Below are 21,021 nucleotides of genomic sequence, written 5' to 3' on the forward strand. Positions count from 1 at the left end.
GCTCCTAACAAATATCAGTCTCAGACTGCTAGTCTTTATCAACGTGTTCACCGCAACCAGTGTGGTACGAGTGACCAACTTGGTCTTCAGAGAGTTGACCATCACAATAAACATTAGTAGTACCTGCAGAAAAGTCTAACAAAATATGTTGCAAAAAGGAGTGAGTTCAAAAGAACTCAGCAAGGCAGTCATTTCATAAAACATAAGCCATATGATACAAGCCATAACATGATGCAATATGATATGAAACACATGATGCAAGTATGGTTCTAACTCTATGAATGCTGGTCTCTAAGGTAGACATGCTTTAAGTCATAGCACCATACTTCTTTGGGTAGGTCTCAATCACTCAAGCTGGTGGAATTGGGTCTTGAAACCTTCCAAAAAACCTTGGCTGGGGTTTCGGTCACCGCTCTCTCACATCACCATTTGGTCTAAGTATTGGCGCATGTCAAGGTAAAGCCTAGCCCAATGCAAGTCATCTACTTAGTCATATCATGTCAGATCCAGATACGTCCATTCCTTGCCCCGGGCGATCCATTCCGGTATCATTCACACTAGAGTCAGCATAGTCCCAGACTACGGACTCATCAACCCTATTGGTCATCCACAAATAATAGACGGGAATCTCTCATGTCCTCTCACGGGTTGGTTACCGGTCTTGAGCGCCCATGAGCCCAAGTCGAGCTATTTGCAACCCTACCAATAAATGGCCCCTTTCGGGTATCTGTAGTATGGTTTATGTCCTCTCACGGGTTGGTTACCGGTCTTGAGTGCCCATCAAACCATACCCTACCACGAGTCGTTCGGTCTCAATGCCCTTCCCCTTCCGATTCGGGTCTGATACAACAGGGACATCCTAGCCACACAACTAGACAATCCTATGTATGTCATCCAATAACCCGGGAAAGTGTCGATGGGAACCTTCGAAGAACATCCCATACTATTCCCTCCGATGCCCAAGGATAGAAGCGTCAATAGGACACTCCCCAATCCCAAGTTATACCTAAGCAACCACATGTTCAAGTCCAACGTCTCACATACATTTGATACATCATCATAATAGAAGTTCAGTCATAATATTGAAATGATTCATCATATGTATAAGTGACAATAATAATTAATCATTATAACAAGAGCATATGAAATCACAATACTACTGTTCTAAAGCATGTATAACAGTCCTATGATGTTCAAAAGTAATAAAGAGACCATGTTCACTAAGTTATGAAAATCAAGGCATAAGCACATAGCCTATGTATTTATGGCGATAACCATCCTTACCTTAATCGAGTAAAAAATAATACCAAGAATCACCAAGAATAGCCCAAAAGTCAGTGTTTGTACCCTAGACAACACATAAGCAACATTAGAGAAGAAAACAATCGAATCGGAGGTCAAACGGAGCAATTCGGGCTAGTATAGAGTTGTTGTCATACCTTGGTCAACTGTCAGTCGACCAAGCAGTCAACCAAAGCTAACGGTAACAAGCAGAAATGGAGATTTGGCCCGAAACTGATCTTCCGGTGCTCTGATCGATCCGAAACTTGGAGGGAATGATTATGGCAATATAAGAACACTATACACTAAGTTTCATCAAGATCCAATGGTCCAATTATGAATACCCAAATTGAAACCCTATGTTCTCTATGCTAAACATCAATAATTGAATTGGAATTGATTGCAATTGCAAGGAATGATGGGGAATCAATTAAGGGAATGATAAGAACTAATTTAGAATCATGAATCCATTGTAAATCAGACCTAGCATACATCTACACATCAGTTTTGAATCAAAGAATAGATTGAAATGAAAGGAATCATGGTATTGCAATGTAAGCAATCATAAATGAAGGATATCATAGTAAGAATGAAGTGAGATTAATGGAATTGAAAGGGGAAGCTCATGGCCAAGTGTTTGCAAGGTTGCAGTACTTCAGCCATGGTCCTAAGAGTAGTAATTAATAGGAGATTGAGTAGATTAGAAGAAGAGGAAGAGAATCCATACCTTGAAGAAGTGATTGAGATGGAATGCCAACGATTAGAGCAAATAATCTTAACAAACACTAAGAGATGGCCTAGGGAATGTCACTCCTCATTCTCTGGAGTGCCAACGATTAGGGTAGACCTTCATTCACGAGTTCCAAAAAGGTAGGGTCAAAATAGTCAAGATTTTTTGTTATTTTCGAAGTTAACAACTGCTGGTCGACTGGATGGTTGACCTGCCAGTCGACAGGAAGAACAGCAACTTCGGATAGGGATTCAGAGGGCTATACAAGGTCAAATTGAGTGGAGTTTTGTCCTACAAGTCAATCAAGAAGTCTAGTTTCGGGAAATACCTTCGGATTGAGCACGAGAGTTCATTAGGTCCACCAACTAAGCTCATCTTCTTCAGGCTGCAGATTCAAAACAATCACTGACAATGCATCCAAGTATGGAGTACCATCAACCATATCCATGGGTTTCGGGTCAAACACCATGTCTTCTACCAAGAGGGGCCATAGAGACCTATTCCTTCACTTCAGGACATGGACCTAACCTAAGGGAAAGGTCTGACATGACTTCCTAAGGTTTTCAAAGATAGTAACTGTAAAACCCAGCCCTAACCTTGACCCGGAAACCTTGTTATTTGTAGGTCCAGTGACCAGAAGTAAAGTAAGAAGTCAGCTTTGGGCCATCCCAGTGGAGGACTTGGTGTCTGGCTTTGAATCCATGAGAGTTGATGATGAAGTTCTATTTATGGAAACTGAATCTTGATGAAGATCGGATTAGTTGATGGACTTGGAGTGCTCTCTATCATGGTTTGAAGGCATTTCTACCTATTAGGTAAGTCACTTGATATGTGTGCAAAACCCCTTTAGGATTGGATTTGATCTGGGTCTTTAATTCCCTATTTTGGAATTTCTGTCTGCATTGGTCGACTGGACCAGTCGACCAATCCACTCGACCAATGGGTGCTGTCTTTGGCAATTAGGTCTTGCTTGCTCTATTTAAGTCCAATCTCGAGTCTACTACGTATTTTCTGCCTCCAAACTCTTTGGAACGAACCAAAGACCTCTGCAAGTCATCTCCCTTGCATCCTTGGTGTTTTTCTTGACGGATCTTCGTCAAAACTCTTCCTTTTGCATCAAAGGTATGTCTACACTCTCTTCTTCTCCTCCATCTCTGTTTTTCTTTCCTTTTTGAGTTGAGACAGTAGAGGAGATGCTGCATTCTCTGTTGCAAACATCTCTGGACTTGTCTCTCATGATCTTCCTAAGGATTAATGGCTAAAGCAATGATCTTAACCATGATCATTGCAAGCTTTTGAAGGAATCATGATCAAATCATGATCTAGTCTTTGTTTATCTTTTGATTTGAATTCTGATCTCCTTGGATCTACTATATTGATCATGTTAGTAGTCAATTGCTGTGTTTTCTTTTCATGATCCATGATCTATCAATCTCTAGTTGTTTCTCTTCTACCATACCATGTTTTCTTCATGAATCATGATAATTACATATATGGTAGGTTTTGTTTCCTTATTTAGATTTATGCTCTTAGGTCTATTTTCTTGAAGATCTAAGTATGCTTCTCATGATACCTTTACTTGAATCAATGATTCATTCTCCTATTGTTCTTGTCTTTGATTTCTATCTTGAATTCTTCAAGAACCATGATTGATCTAATTATGGTAACTTTTTGTTTCCAAATTTGTATCTTGATGACTTGATTTGATTAGTGTTTTGAGATCCCCTATATGTTAGGATACTACTAATGTAGTTTACCCCTTGATTAGTACCCTATTGAACCACCAAATTCGGATTTTATATCTCAAAACTCTGATTTTATAGGCTACTGTCTGCATTGGTCGACTGATTGGTCGACTGGACCAGTCGACCAATCCACTCGACCAATGAGTATAGCAACTCCAGAATTGGTCTGTTTTGGATATTTTGGTATCTTTTCTATTAGGGATCTTTTCTAATATGTTGTATACACTTGTTTAGGACCTTCTTCTCAAGTTTGTCAAGATCTTACTTGATTTCTTAGGATTCCTTTGCGAGTTATAAAAGGTAAGGATGGTTACTTCTTTAACAACATAAATTGCATATCTTAGTTTCTATATTTGAATCTTGTTAATTTATTTCTTTAATTAGATTCTTATAATGTTATACTACTGTGGTACTGTCTTGATATCAGTAGCATTACTTATTTATATTGAATTGACTCATGTATGATTTACTTATCAGTTATATACAAGTTGATTGTAATTATTAATTTCTTTCCATATATGAGGTTACCATATATGTGATGTTATGAATTGATGCTTGTGTATGCTTAAGTATGGTTTGGAAAGGAGAGGTGTCCTTTTGACACTTCTGTCCTTGGACAACTACGGGAATATTATGGGATGTTTCCGGAGATGCCCTCTGGACACCTTCCTAAACTGTTGGATGACATATCTAGGACTGTCTAGTACCGTTATGTCAGACCCTAATCGGAGGGGTATTGAGACCGAACGACCCGTGGTAGCAATGGGGATTCATGGGCGCTCAAGACCGGTAACCAACCCGTGAGAGGACAGGAATCACATTGTGGGGGCCATTTATTGGTAGGGTTGCATATGGATGGACTTGGGCTCACGGGCGCTTAAGACCGGTAACCAACCCGTGAGAGGACGTGAGAGCTTCCCGTTTACCATATGTGGATGACCAGTAGGGTTGATGAGTCCGTAGTCAGGGACTATGAGGACTCTAGTGTGAAGGATACCAGAAAGGATCGTTAGGGACGAGGAATGGACGTATCTGGATCTGACTTGATGTAACTAAGTAGAAGACTTGCATTTGGCTAGGCTTTACCCTGACATGCGCCAGTACTTAGACCAATGGTGATGTGAGAGAGCGGTGACCTATACCCCCAGCCATGGAATGTCCCGAGGGATGCCGGACCCATTACCAACTGATGATGAGTGATTGAGAATTTCCTAAAGAAGTACGGTGCTATGACTTAAAGCATGTTTGCCAATAGAGACCAGCATATGTGGAGTTAGATTCATACATTCATTGTTTGATTCATACCATATTGCATTTATGTTTGTTCTGAAATCCTGCCATTTACGTTATTATGGATTTAACTGCCTTACTGAGTTTCTTTGAAACTCATTCCTTTATTGTACAATGTTTGTTAGACTATTCTACAGGTTCTGAATATCATGAAGGCTCGTACGAAGAAGCGCAGGGAGAAGAGGCATATCTCCAGGAAGGTGATTGCGGTTACAACAATTACACTGAAGATCCCGCGAGTGGTTATGCTCCGTACGATGCTTAGTCTTACCATAGAGTGGAAGCGTCCTTGTGCTGTTTATGAGATTTATACTTATAGGGATGTTGTCTATAAAGTTGAGAACAATTTAGTTACCTATTGTACCTGCTATTGGGATTAGATTTTATCTTGCTTATTCTCTTTTAGAACTACTTTTCCGCTGGTTGTAGAGTGGGATTTCGCCTCACTTTACTTATCTGATTTAGACACTCTGATTATATCTAGTACTCTGATTTATGTATGATTCATTCTTTCCTTATTTGGATCTATGGTTTATCTTCCGCACATTTATTATTATTGTTCATGATTATGTTATTGTTTATGTGGGAGGTTGATTACTCGATACCTGATCTTCGGACTGTGGATCACACTCTCGGGTATGCCAGATAGGGTACTGGCTGGGAGGATGTGACAGATTGGTATCAGAGCCCAAGGTTCGAGGAAATCCTAACCACAAAAGACAATAACTGGACATTCCTGAGTCATTGATCTGAAATGACTCCTCTACTCTTAGAAGTGAATAATAGAACATTTGGATTAGAAACTTAACCTATGAAGCATAACAGAACATTTCCGAATAACATACCATAATTATACTTAAATAAATGTCACTAATGCAAATAAAAGAAAGGTGCATAATATACAATAATTAAGTGAAACAAAATGAACTTCATTAATTTCAAAAGCTTTTACAGCAATTACATCTGAAATGCATAAATCCTAGGGTACAGTCTATCTAGGTGATCTTCTCCGATCTCTCGTATGCTCGAACTCCTCCGCTAGCTGAGTCACCCGATGCTCTATCCTATCCCGTCGTGACTCCATCCTCTCATACATCTGCTCCCCGTCCGACCTCCATCCTCTCTAGCATGGAAGTCATCGATCTCATCTCGTGCCCCAAGATCTGAAGTCTCCGGAACCGCATGTGAAGGGCCACCCGCCTCGAAGTGTGATGAAGGAAACTCGTGATGCACCGGCTCAGCCTCGTGCATCTCTCAGATCGTCTCCGGCCTGATCATCACTATCGGGACCGATATCCTCTCCTCCATCCTCCGACTCCTAATCCTCATCCTCCGACTCCTCATCATCCTCACACTCCGGACCAGGAGATCTCTCGGATCGCTGCAGTCTCATCCGACGAATGGTCCGAGTCCCGATGACGTATCCCTGTGAACCAGTGTCCACTGGTGTATCCTCAAAACTTACCCCGAAATGCCTGAAGATCAAGGTCAGTAGCCTCCCATAGCAAAGGTTCCTCATGCTAGGCCACAGAACTAAGTCCAGCATGACCTGCTGAATGATGTTGGAGAGATCGATCTCGAAGCCCATGTAGATGCGGTAGATGACTAAGGCCTCCATCATTGTGACCCGATGGTGATGTCCGGCCTTCGGCATAATGTTTCGGCCGACTATGCGACCGATAATCCGTGCAAAATCCGTCATCCGTTCGCTGGTCCACGGAGTGAAGCATCAACGACTATCCCATAGCGTAGAGCATATCTCGTGAAGCTCGTACGACATCAGATGGCTGTCCAAATCTGCTCCTGCAGGTATCCACACACACTGCTGTGGATAGTAAGGAACCCGCAAGATCTCAGCCGGTGCTCGGGTGGAAAAGCGAATCCGAGTCCGGAAGACCCTGCTCCTTAGGACAAGTCTAAGTGGATGTCCTTGGCCTCGAGCCTCCTCTATGTAGGTAAGGTTGCTGAAGAACAACCTCACTAGCTCCGGGTATACCGGAAGATGCTCAGTGAAGAGATGAGTCCACTGCAACGTGTCGAATCTCTGCCGAATCCTAAAGACTCTGAGCTGGCGTAGGTGAAGTAGACGTCCCAACTCGATGTTACAATAACTGAAGTAGGCCTCGTACAAAAACTCGGCCTGAGGTGTGTTGAACATGTCTGGTCTCCGAACCTCCCGTCTAGGCTCGAAGGAACCTGACCTCTGCCCCTAAGTGCCCCTACAAAGCGACCATGACCTCTACCTCGTCCTCGCCCTCCCCTCTGCATAGTGTGTATCTGTGAAAGAGACAAGAGACATTTCTTGTTAGTGCTACTTTAAGATTTGAGCCAAAAGGGTATTTTCGTAATTTTTCGGAAAATTTCAAATTTGGGGAAAATTTGATTTGAACATACTAGCATGTGCGCAATACTTGGAATTTCATGTCTATGAAGTTTGTTTGAAGAAAATCGATCGAAAACTTGAATTAAAGCGAAAAATTCAGCAAGAAGGAAAATTTGAGGATTTTGCAATTTAGGTCAAAATTGGATTTTTGAAAAGTTGAAATTGGTTAAATCAAATTTTATGGACCTATCTACAATATCATCTTGAGCATGTAGCATTTGATTTCGTGCGAAAATTTCAAGCGGTTTTTGAGAAAACGAAAATTTTCTAAAGATAACGATTTCGGTATGAAAACGTTGCGAGATGAACACCAATATGTTAGAACTTGTTGTCTATGCATGACATTGTGTTTAAAACCTAAGGAATATGTTTCTAAGCATTCCTAAGCATGATTTCTAGCATTGGATACAAGCAAAGCATGGTTTTGTTTGAAATGCATGCATGAGAAGATGAAAATGGAAGAAAGAATGAGAGATTTACCTTGTTTGTGATGGTTGTGTGTTGTTGTGTTGTTGTTGAAGCACCAAAACACCTCAAGAACACTTGTAAGAACCTTTGGAGACTTTCCCTAGAGCTCTCTCACCTTTGAAAGAGGATAAAATGAAGTTGGAATGTGGAAATGAGGCTTATAATGCGAATTTTCGCATTCTCATCCGGCATTGGTCGACTCATTGGTCGATCGGGTCGATCGACCAATCACTCGACCAATGGTCTCAGAGACCTCTTTTGCTGTTGAATTTTTGGAAAATGTGATTTTTGCCTTATGGATTATTGTTTGATGACTATATGGATATATTTAAGCATGATTTAAGATTTCAAATCATTTGGACTTGTGGTTTATGTTGAAACTTCGAAATTCGGTATTTTGATGTTCTCGGCTTTTGCGTAATGGTTACTCTGAGAAGTGGGCGTGGTGAATCCAGTGGTCAAGGAGGTGGTGAAATACCTTAGGGAGGTGGTGAAATACCTCATGGAGGTGGTGAGATACCTAATGTTGATCAGGGTACCCATGAGATACCCGGTGCCCCGAATGTTGGAAGCTTCCGTGATATTGCCAATATTATGGGCAATATGATGCAACAAAGAAAGCTCAGCCTCAACCAGATGTTGGTGGGTTTCATGACTCGCATAATGAGACTCGAACTGGTGCTAATGTGAATCCTCATGCCGCAGTCCCGAATGCGGGAGGTTTAGTGGAACTCCTCATACTCGCCTGATGGAGAGTTTTCCCGAAGATGCAAGTACCCACTTTCACCGGAGTTACCAAGGACCCCTTGTTTCCTAACAAGTGGCTTTGTGAGTTGGAGAAGGCTTTCCGACATCTACAATGCTCGGAAGCTCGAAGATTCTGTTTGCTGAAGTGTTGCAACAAGAAGCTGATGCATGGTGGACCTCCACTCGGCCTGCTTTGGAAGGTTTGCATGCAGGGGAGTTGTTCAAAGAGGCTTTTTGTATGAATTATTTCCCGAGGCGGTGAAAGATGCGAAGGAAGCTGAGTTTATGGTTCTCACACAAGGATCTTTGTCTCGTGTTGGAGTACCAACAGAAGTTTGAGGAGCTTCATTTCTTTGCTCCGCATTCTCTCAAGGTCGATCTCGCCAAAGCGAAGAAGTTCTTCAAAGGATCTGCGCCCGCCATTAAAGCTTACCTCACAGTCCAGCCTATAGTGAGATATGCTCAAGTGGTGCGAGAACTCAAAGAAGTTGGAAGAAACAGAGAAGGAAAGTGCACGTGTGCAAAGGCCCCGGCAGCCAAGGAACCTTGGGTTGGTGGATCGTAATGATCGGCATTTTGTGAGACCTACACCCCTACCCCACTCCTACCTCTCACCCTAGGAGTGTAGGTCGAACTCGGGTTTTCAGCAGCCCGGCCAATTTAGACAAAGATGGCGGAAACCGACCACCGGTGAGTGCAAGTGCTAGGCCTTTTCTTCCGAAGCCCTCTCGTTGCACTACCCCCGCTTGGACCCAACGAATCCTGTTTGCTTTTACCGCAAGCAAGCTGGTCATTTTGCTCGTGCCTGTCCGAAGCGGCCCGTCCAGCAGCCCTACTCCAAAGTGGTGAAGAGTGCTCCTACTCCTCCCTCCGGTAGAGTGTTCAAGTATTTCCAAGGCCTGAGCAGAATCCAAGCCATGAAGTGATTACAGGTACATTGTTAGTTGCTTCTATTTCTCGCATTTGTCTTATTTGATACGGGTGCATCTCATTCGTTCATGTCATCTCGCATTCATCAAGAAGACTCGACCTAATCCTTGAGAAGTTGTCTAGTTGTTTATTGATTAGTACACCTACTGGTCCTCATTGTGAAACTAGATAAGGGGTTATCTAAATGTCCCGTGTTGATTGGTGAGAAGAACTTGGAAGCCAATTTTGTACTTCTTGATATGAAGGACTTCGATGTTATTTTGGGAATTGATTGGTTAACAGCCCACAAAGCTGTGTTTCTTTGTTCCTCAAAGAAGATTCAGTTCCATATTTGTGGAAGTCCGGTCTTAGAATTTCATGGTGAGAAGAGAAGGGTTTGTAAGAAGGTACTGTCACGCACCGATGCAAGTCTATGCCCTAGTGGATGATGCTTCATCCGAAGGCAAGGGTAAAGTGGAGAAAAGAGTCGATGAAGTTAGGGTTGTCTGTGACTTTGTTGATGTCTTCCCTGATGATCTATTGGGAGTGCCTCCAAACAGGGATGTCGAGTTTTCTATTGATCTCGTCCCTGGTGCTGCTCCGGTATCTAAAGCTCCGTATAGGATGGCTCCTACCGAGTTGAAAGAGTTGCAAAATCAGTTGAATGAGCTCATTGATAGAGGTTTCGTACAACCTAGTGTATCACCTTGGGGAGCTCCGGTCTTGTTTGTCAAGAAGAAAGACGGTAGTATGCGCCTGTGCATCGACTACCGTGAGTTGAATAAGCCGACTATCAAGAATAGATACCCGCTGCCCGTAATAGATGATCTCTTCGATCAGTTAAAGGGTGCAGTTGTGTTCTCAAAGATTGACTTAAGATCCGGATATCACCAATTGAAAGTGAAGTCTAGTGATATCTTCAAGACAGCTTTCCGAACACGGTATGGTCACTACGAGTTTAGGGTCATGCCCTTCGGATTGACCAATGCTCCTGCGGTGTTCATGGACCTCATGAATCGAGTATTTCACGATGTGCTTGATAAGTTTGTGATTGTTTTCATCGACGACATCTTGATCTATTCGAAGAGCGAAGAAGAGCATGCGAGCCATCTAAGTTTCACTTTGCAAAGGTTGCGAGAAAAGAAGTTGTACGCCAAGTTTAGCAAGTGTGATTTCTGGCTTAAGAGAGTAGTATTCCTTGGCCATGTGGTTTCAGCCGAAGGTATTCGTGTCGATCCTGAAAAGGTTCAAGCTGTGGCTGATTGGGAAAGACCGAAGTCGGTAACGGAAATAAGAAGTTTTCTTGGATTGGCAGGTTACTACAGAAGGTTTATTGAGAACTTTTCTCGGTTGGCTGCTCCTATGACTAAGCTGACCAGGAAAGAAGAAAGGTTTGTTTGGTCTGACGCCTGTGAGAAGAATTTCCAAGAGTTGAAAGATAGATTAACAAGTGCCCCGGTTTTGACTATACCTGATGGTACCGATGGTATGACAGTTTATACCGATGCGTCAAAGATTGGATTGGGTTGCGTACTGATGCAACATGGCAAGGTCGTAGCCTATGTTTCTCGGCAATTGAAAGATTATGAGCGGAATTACCCCACTCACGATCTAGAACTTGCCGCTGTTGTCTTTGCTTTGAAGATTTGGAGACATTACCTCTACGGTGAGAAGATTGCCATTTTCACGGATCATAAGAGTTTGAAATACTTCTTTACCCAAAAGGAGTTGAACATGAGACAAAGGAGATGGTTGGAACTAGTCTCTCGATTATGATTGTGATATTCAGGATCACCCCTGGGAAGGCAAACGTTGTTGCTGATGCTCTTAGTAGGAAGAACCGGAAGAAGACTTTGGATTTGAATGCTTTGAGTTTACCATTGTGGTCTTCTATTGAGAGTTTTGATTTGGAAATTGTCCCTGAGAATTATGATTTTATTCTTTTTGCCATGATGGCAAGATCTGGTCTTAGAGATAAAATTGTTGCTCTGCAGAGGTTCGACCAAGAACTTTTGATCAAGGTTGAGAAGATTTCTTCGAATCTCGAGTCGGACCCCGACTTTGGTATATCCATGGATGGTGCTTTATCGTTTAGAGGAAGACTGCTGTGCGTGCCTGCAAACAAAGAAATTAAGAAGGAAATATTGAAGGAAGCACACCAGTCAGTCTTTACTATACACCCGGAAACCACCAAGATGTACAAGGACTTGAAGGAACATTTTTGGTGGATTGGTTTGAAGGCTGATGTTGATTTTGTTGCCAAGTGTGAGACTTGCCAACGTGTGTAAGTCGTTCGACAACCCCCATCTGGATTACTTCAACCTCTTCCTATTCCTAGTTGGAAGTGGGAGGATATCTCTATGGACTTTGTGACTAGCTTGCCTCGGACAAGTAAAGGCAATGAAACTGTGTGGGTGATTGTTGATAGGTTGACCAAATCAGCCCACTTCATTCCTATGAAGATCACTCATACTCTGGATAAGGTAGCAAGGCTTTACGTGGATAATGTGGTTCGCCTGCATGGTGTACCATTGAGTATTATTTCTGATCGTGATCCTAGGTTCACCTCAAGGTTTTGGAATAGTTTGCAGAAGGCCTTGGGAACCCAATTGAACTTGAGTACAGCTCATCATCCACAATCCGATGGACAATCCGAGCGGACAATTCAGACATTGGAAGACATGCTCAGATCTTGTGTGGTGGATATGGGTGGTAATTGGGATGAACACCTAGCTTTGGTTGAGTTTGCCTATAACAACAATTATCAAGCAACAATAGGCATGGCTCCGTTCAAGGCTTTGTATGGCAGTACTTGTAGGACACCTTTGTACTTGGATCGAGACAGGTGAAAGAAAAGTTTTAGGTCCTGAGATGATTGAAGCTGCGAGTGCTATGGTAGATATGATAAGAGAAAGGATTAAGTTTGCCCACTCAAGACAGAAATCTTATGCTGATAAGAGAAGGACCGATTTGGAATTTCAAGTTGGAGAGAAAGTTTTTCTGAAGGTTTCACCAATGAAGGGTGTGATGAGATTCAATGTTAAGGGAAAACTTAGCCCTCGTTTCATTGGACCTTTCGAGATTTTGGAAAAGGTTGGACCTGTTGCGTATCGATTAGCATTACCTCCGCCTCTTGCTGGTGTTCAAAATGTGTTTCATATTTCGATGCTTCGGAAATACATAGAGAATCCGGAACACATTTTGCAGCAAGCACCTGAAGGACTTAGTGCTGATTTGACCTACGATGAAGAGCCGGCTGAAATCTTGGATAAGAAGGACAATCAGCTGCGGAATCGCACCATTCCTTTGGTGAAGATTTGGTGGAAGAACCATACCCCTGAAGAAGCTTCTTGGGAGAAGGAAGAAGACATGAAGGAGAAGTTTCCTTACCTCTTTGGAAGCACAGGTACGCTTTCAATTTCGAGGACGAAATTTCTTTAAGGGGGGGAGAATGTAAAACCCAGCCCTAACCTTGACCCGGAAACCTTGTTATTTGTAGGTCCAGTGACCCGAAGTAAAGTAAGAAGTCAGCTTTGGGCCATCCCGGTGGAGGACTTGGTGTCCGGCTTTGAATCCATGAGAGTTGATGATGAAGTTCTATTTATGGAAACTGAATCTTGATGAAGATCGGATTAGTTGATGGACTTGGAGTGCTCTCTATCATGGTTTGAAGGCATTTCTACCTATTAGGTAAGTCACTTGATATGTGTGCAAAACCCCTTTAGGATTGGATTTGATCTGGGTCTTCAATTCCCTATTTTGGAATTTCTGTCTGCATTGGTCGACTGGACCAGTCGACCAATCCACTCGACCAATGGGTGCTGTCTTTGGCAATTAGGTCTTGCTTGCTCTATTTAAGTCCAATCTCGAGTCTACTACGTATTTTCTGCCTCCAAACTCTTTGGAACGAACCAAAGACCTCTGCAAGTCATCTCCCTTGCATCCTTGGTGTTTTTCTTGACGGATCTTCGTCAAAACTCTTCCTTTTGCATCAAAGGTATGTCTACACTCTCTTCTTCTCCTCCATCTCTCGTTTTTCTTTCCTTTTTGAGTTGAGACAGAGAGGAGATGCTGCATTCTCTGTTGCAAACATCTCTGGACTTGTCTCTCATGATCTTCCTAAGGATTAATGGCTAAAGCAATGATCTTAACCATGATCATTGCAAGCTTTTGAAGGAATCATGATCAAATCATGATCTAGTCTTTGTTTATCTTTTGATTTGAATTCTGATCTCCTTGGATCTACTATATTGATCATGTTAGTAGTCAATTGCTGTGTTTTCTTTTCATGATCCATGATCTATCAATCTCTAGTTGTTTCTCTTCTACCATACCATGTTTTCTTCATGAATCATGATAATTACATATATGGTAGGTTTTGTTTCCTTATTTAGATTTATGCTCTTAGGTCTATTTTCTTGAAGATCTAAGTATGCTTCTCATGATACCTTTACCTGAATCAATGATTCATTCTCCTATTGTTCTTGTCTTTGATTTCTATCTTGAATTCTTCAAGAACCATGATTGATCTAATTATGGTAACTTTTTGTCTCCAAATTTGTATCTTGATGACTTGATTTGATTAGTGTTTTGAGATCCCCTATATGTTAGGATACTACTAATGTAGTTTACCCCTTGATTAGTACCCTTTTGAACCACCAAATTCGGATTTTATATCTCAAAACTCTGATTTTATAGGCTATCGTCTCGCATTGGTCGATCGATTGGTCGATCGACCATCGACCAATCCACTCGACCAATGAGTATAGCAACTCCAGAATTGGTCTGTTTTGGATATTTTGGTATCTTTTCTATTAGGGATCTTTTCTAATATGTTGTATACACTTGTTTAGGACCTTCTTCTCAAGTTTGTCAAGATCTTACTTGATTTCTTAGGATTCCTTTGCGAGTTATAAAAGGTAAGGATGGTTACTTCTTTAACAACATAAATTGCATATCTTAGTTTCTATATTTGAATCTTGTTAATTTATTTCTTTAATTAGATTCTTATAATGTTATACTACTGTGGTACTGTCTTGATATCAGTAGCATTACTTATTTATATTGAATTGACTCATGTATGATTTACTTATCAGTTATATACAAGTTGATTGTAATTATTAATTTCTTTCCATATATGAGGTTACCATAAATGTGATGTAATGAATTGATGCTTGTGTATGCTTAAGTATGGTTTGGAAAGGAGAGGTGTCCTTTTGACACTTCTATCCTTGGACAACTACGGGAATATTATGGGATGTTTCCAGAGATGCCCTCTGGACACCTTCCTAAACTGTTGGATGACATATCTAGGACTGTCTAGTAGTGTTGGGCTAGGATGTCTCGTTATGTCAGACCCTAATCGGAGGGGTATTGAGACCGAACGACCCGTGGTAGCAATGGGGATTCATGGGCGCTCAAGACCGGTAACCAACCCGTGAGAGGACAGGAATCACATTGTGGGGGCCATTTATTGGTAGGGTTGCATATGGATGGACTTGGGCTCACGGGCGCTTAAGACCGGTAACCAACCCGTGAGAGGACGTGAGAGCTTCCCGTTTACCATATGTGGATGACCAATAGGGTTGATGAGTCCGTAGTCAGGGACTATGAGGACTCTAGTGTGAAGGATACCGGAAAGGATCGTCAGGGACGAGGAATGGACGTATCTGGATCTGACTTGATGTAACTAAGTAGAAGACTTGCATTTGGCTAGGCTTTACCCTGACATGCGCCGGTACTTAGACCAATGGTGATGTGAGAGAGCGGTGACCTATACCCCCAGCCATGGAATGTCCCGAGGGATGCCGGACCCATTACCAACTGATGATGAGTGATTGAGACTTTCCTAAAGAAGTACGGTGCTATGACTTAAAGCATGTCTGCCAATAGAGACCAGCATATGTAGAGTTAGATTCATACATTCATTGTTTGATTCATACCATATTGCATTTATGTTTGTTCTGAAATCCTGCCATTTACGTTATTATGGATTTAACTGCCTTACTGAGTTTCTTTGAAACTCATTCCTTTATTGTACAATGTTTGTTAGACTATTCTACAGGTTCTGAATATCATGACGGCTCGTACGAAGAAGCGCAGGGAGAAGAGGCATATCTCCAGGAAGGTGATTGCGGTTACAACAATTACACTGAAGATCCCGCGAGTGGTTATGCTCCGTACGATGCTTAGTCCGACCATAGAGTGGAAGCGTCCTTGTGCTGTTTATGAGATTTATACTTATAGGGATGTTGTCTATAAAGTTGAGAACAATTTAGTTACCTATTGTACCTGCTATTGGGATTAGATTTTATCTTGCTTATTCTCTTTTAGAACTACTTTTCCGCTGGTTGTAGAGTGGGATTTCGCCTCACTTTACTTATCTGATTTAGACACTCTGATTATATCTAGTACTCTGATTTATATATGATTCATTCTTTCCTTATTTGGATCTATGGTTTATCTTCCGCACTTTTATTATTATGTTCATGATTATGTTATTGTTTATGTGGGAGGTTGATTACTCGATACCTGATCTTCGGGCTGTGGATCACACTCTCGGGTATGCCAGATAGGGTACCGGCTGGGAGGATGTGACAACACTGAAATCAAGGTCTAACATCAAACAAGTCTTTCTTCACCCAAAACAAATAGGGTGTCCTGGCTAGGTTTGGGCTGGATTTCACAGGGAGGATCCATCAAATTAACGGCAACAATATTTTTAGCCAAAATGGTTACCCTCTTATGAGGGTTACTCAAGGGTTTCGTCCCAAAATCTCCCTACTTTTGGTTTCTCATGGTCCAAGGAAAATTGGGGATCAACCTCTCAAGCATGAGGACACATGGGAAGGTCATGGTAATGGTATGAGACCTTCCCCACAATCATAAAGATAGGTAGGAAAATCATGGAAACAGTCATCAAGATATCAGGTAAGATAAATTTCAAGAATCATCGCCATATGGCTTCAAGAACATAGAGTGAATTGGGGAATTCACTCTAGGGCTAAAAGAATCAAAGAAGAGGTCATTACAGTAGTGTAATACATTTCTCATAATCAGAAGATCAGAAGTATAGAAGAAAGAATAAACAAAGAAGGAACAAATCGATTACTAACCTTCTAGAAGAAGAACCGATGAAGAAACTCGGACGGATGGTTGAGGATCTTCCTTGGCTTTGGAGGAGAAGTTCTAGGCTTCTTCCCACATTCTCTAGAGGCTTAAAACTGATTGTGAGTGAAAAACACGGAGTCCCCCCCCCCCCCGTTAAATAGCATAAAAAGTCCTAAAAATACCAGGATTTCACCTATTTGACCAAACTGCCCCTGTTGGTTGATTGGTTGGTCGACTGGCCAGTTGATCAATCAGTCAACCAACCATGTCAGCAACTCCAAAAATAGGATTTGATGGGCCTAACTTCAATATCTTTGGATGGGCTTCTCACAACTCCTCAAACAACTTACCTAGCATGGAGGAATGCCTTCAAACCATGTCCAACTAGGCTTTAGGTCCAACAATCAGGATCTCCTTCATCAATGAGTAGTTCAACTCCAAATCAAGTAAGGTTCCATGAGGGAATACCATCATCAATATCCATGGGTTTTGGGTCAAACACCATGTCTTCTACTGAGATGGCCCACAAAGACTTCTTCCTTCACTTTGGGTCTTCGGATCTACACTAAGGGAAAGGTCTAACTTGACTTCCTAGGATCTTCCAAGGATAAAAACACTGCATTCAAGGTCCAACTCCAAGGTCAAACATCAAACAAGCCCTTCTTCACCCAAAATAGATAGGGTGCCCAAGTTAGGTTTGGGTTGGATTTCACAAAAATAGACCATCATTTCCTTGTAGATGTGTGACATGTATCCCAACATCACATCAAATAGTTGAATCCATTTATAAGTCACATCAATCTGACAAGGAAATGGATCTGATAAATTTTTCATTGTACTACTGCATCCCTATTTTTTTCCCAAAAAAAAAGGTCTAGTATAAATCAATTTTTAAAAAATTGTATTTTCTCCTAAAATCTCCCCAAAAATGGCCATTAGCTCATGTGAGGGAAAGAAGAGGAAGTAATGGAATTATAGAGAGATTGAAAACTCGAGAGATCATAAAAGCCCCATTCTTCAATAGGTCTGGTCCAACGGAGGGGCAACAAGGTTTGTTTGTCAGGTAGGGGTAGATGATACAACTAGAGGTGAGATAGGAGTTAACACCTCAACAGGTTAGAGTGGGGAGCCATCAGGACACTCATCTCGTGTGGGACAAATGCCCGAACACTTGAAGGATTACACTCTGTGAGAAGAAGGTCCTAGAAGATGAGGTGTCACTGGGTGATTTGATCATAGAGGTCATGCATTTTGTATGCACTTTATAACATAATATATTAGGAGTGTTTGTTTTATTATAGGGCTACTTGGCTAGAATACGTGATTTTTGTTTGCTACTATTTATATTGTTTTCAGAGTCAATTGATGAGCTGAGGTATATAGCCTCATTTTGGGCATTAAATGAAAGGTAGAGCAGTTTATCCCTAATCTTAACCTCTATTTCCTTTCTTTTTAGTCATTCTTCTCTTCTCCTTGTTTGGTTCTTAGAAACGTATCAACTGGTTCGACGTGCCGGATCCTCAATATGGCGGAAGGAATACATTTCAGACACAATGATGAGGCTATGAAGCAGCTTAACATATCTTCTGTGGAACATGGCGAACAGCTGACCGCACTGAAGGATCTCATTTCAGGGCAGAAAGAAACTCTCACGGAGCATAGGGAGGCGATTTCTGATATGGTGGTGCGAATCACAGCCCAGGATGGTAAGATCGAGCAAGCCTTGTGATTGAACACCCAACTGGGAACTCCAACGCCTGGAACTCCTACAGTAATACCCAATTATGGGCTCTCCCAAACTGCTATTCCCGCCGTCAATATGCTGCCGATTCAGACTCGCACTATTAGGTTGGATTTCCCACGGTTTGATGGAGTTGATCCAATAGGATGGATTTTCAAGGTGGAGTGATTTTTCGCCTATCACGCAACCCCGGAGGCACAACGACTCCTAGTTCCATCCTTCCATATGGATGGAGCCGCCCTTCAGTGGTTTCGGTGGATGCAACAAGCAGGGCAGCTTAATACTTGGGTAGAGTTCGTTCACGCGCTAGAGTTCAGATTTGGGCCTTCACTGTCACATCCACCCAGCCGGTACCCTACCTGGCATACACGAGTGTGTGATCCATAGCCCCAAATAACATGTATCAAGGAATTATCCTCCCATATGCACAATAACATAATCATGAACAGGATATAATCAATGTGTAGTAACGTAAACAAGTGATCAAGATAAGAAAAAAGAATGACAATATAATCAGAGTGCAGAAAATGATACCAATATATATGTATATAATCAAAATGGGTAGAGTGAGGCGGAATCTCACTCCACAGTTACAACGGAAATGTAGTTTGAAAGTCAAGAAGAAGATTACAACCAATTCCAAAAGAAAGGAAGGAAAGAAATAATCAAACTAAACTAAAGTATCTTCTACTTTATAAAGAACATCTTTATAAGTATAAACTTCAGAAATCAAGCACGGCCGCTTCCACTCCACGGTTGGGCTAATCATGGTACGTAGCATGATCACACGAGGGATCATCACCGAGATCTTCGTAACAGCCAGCACCTTGCTTGAAGTATGCTTCTTCAACTTGCGCTTCCTCATACTGGCCGTCATAGTAATCAACACCTGTAGAATAATCTAACAAAAGATATTTGCAACAAAATGAGCGAGTTCAAAAGAACTCAGCAAGGCAAGTTATTCCACAACAAAATAAATAACATGGTAGCAAAACATAACATGATGCAATATGATATGGAATGGACAATGCATGTATGAAGCTAAATATATGCATGCTGGTCTCTATAGGCAGACATGCTTTAAGTCATAGCACCATACTTCTTTTGGTAGGTCTCAAATCACTCATCCTCGGTTGGCAAAGGGTCCTTCTGTCACATCCACCTAGCCAGTATCCTATCTGGCATACCCGGGATGTGATTCACAGCCCGAAGATCAATGATCGAGCGGCCATGCCTCCCACATACACAATAACATAATCATGAACAATATAATCAATGTTTAAAGTAAGTAATAAACAGATCAAGTGAATAAGAAAGGATAATCAATCAGAGTGCGGAAATTATCAAGTATCAATTACATATTAAAGTAATCTCAAAAGAGAGAGAGTAATCAGGAGCCACTCCTTCACTAACAGCGGAAAGTGGTTAATCAAATTTAGTTACAACCAGTATCAAGAATAAATCCATAAGAGTTAACACAACATATCCAAGTGTTTAATAGTAATCCAGGGAAATGGGGGCACTAAGCAAGGGTTTCTTCTATTTTTATGATTGTTTCTTCATAAGTGTGGACGAAGTGAACCCAGCACGGCCGCTCCCTTACCACGGTGGGGCTAACCCTGGTACAAACAATAATCCTCCTCGGCACAATAATCCTGACTCTCATCGTAGCTATCACCCGAAGGGTAGTATGCGGGATCATAGCTCATCTCATAGAGTGTGCCATCAGAGTCTTCTACACCTGCAGGATAATCTAACAATTTGCATGAAAGAAATGAGTTCAAAAGAACTCAACAAGGCAAGTCGTTTCATAATACACAATTCATACGATACAAGTCACAATATGATGCAAGATGGTATGAGACAATGATGATATATGATTCTAACTCTAAGTATGCTAGTCTCTAAGGTATAAATGCTTTAAGCCATAGCACCATACTTGTGAAAACCAGCCCTAACCTTGACCCGGAAACCCTGTTGTTTGTAGGTCCGACAACCCGAAGTAAAGCAGGTCCGACAACCCGAAGTAAAGCAAGAAGTCAGTTATGGGCCATTCCAATGGAAGACTTGGTGGCTGGCTTAGAATCCATAAGAGTTGATGTCAGTGTTCCATTTATGGAAACTGCACCCTGATGAAGATGGAATTAGTTGATAGACTTGAAGTACTCTCTGGCATGGTTCAAAGGCATTTCTACCTACTAGGTAAGTCACTTAATGTGTGTGCAAAACCCCTTTATGTTTGGATTTGATCTGAGCCTTCATTTCCCTATTTTGGACTTGCTGTCCTGATTGGTCGACTCATTGGTTGATTGGGCCACTCAACCAATCAATCGACCACTGAGATCTGATTTTGCTAATTAGGTCTTTGCTTGCTCTATTTAAGTCCAATCTCGAGTCTACTTCATATTTTCTGCCTCCAAACTCTTTGGAACGTACCAGAGCCCTCTACAAGTCATCTCCCTTGCATCCTTGGTGATTTTCTTAACGGATCTTCGTCAAAACTCGTGCTTTTACACAAAAAGGTATGTGATCATCCTCTTCTATGTTTCATCTTTGATTCTTCATTACTTTTCTTTCCTTTTCTGATTGAGGATAGTAGAAATGATGTTGTATCTCT

Source organism: Hakea prostrata, chromosome 8 (assembly GCF_041222555.1).
Source record: "Hakea prostrata isolate BN-2017 chromosome 8, UWA_Hpros_2, whole genome shotgun sequence".
Lineage (NCBI taxonomy): Eukaryota > Viridiplantae > Streptophyta > Magnoliopsida > Proteales > Proteaceae > Hakea > Hakea prostrata.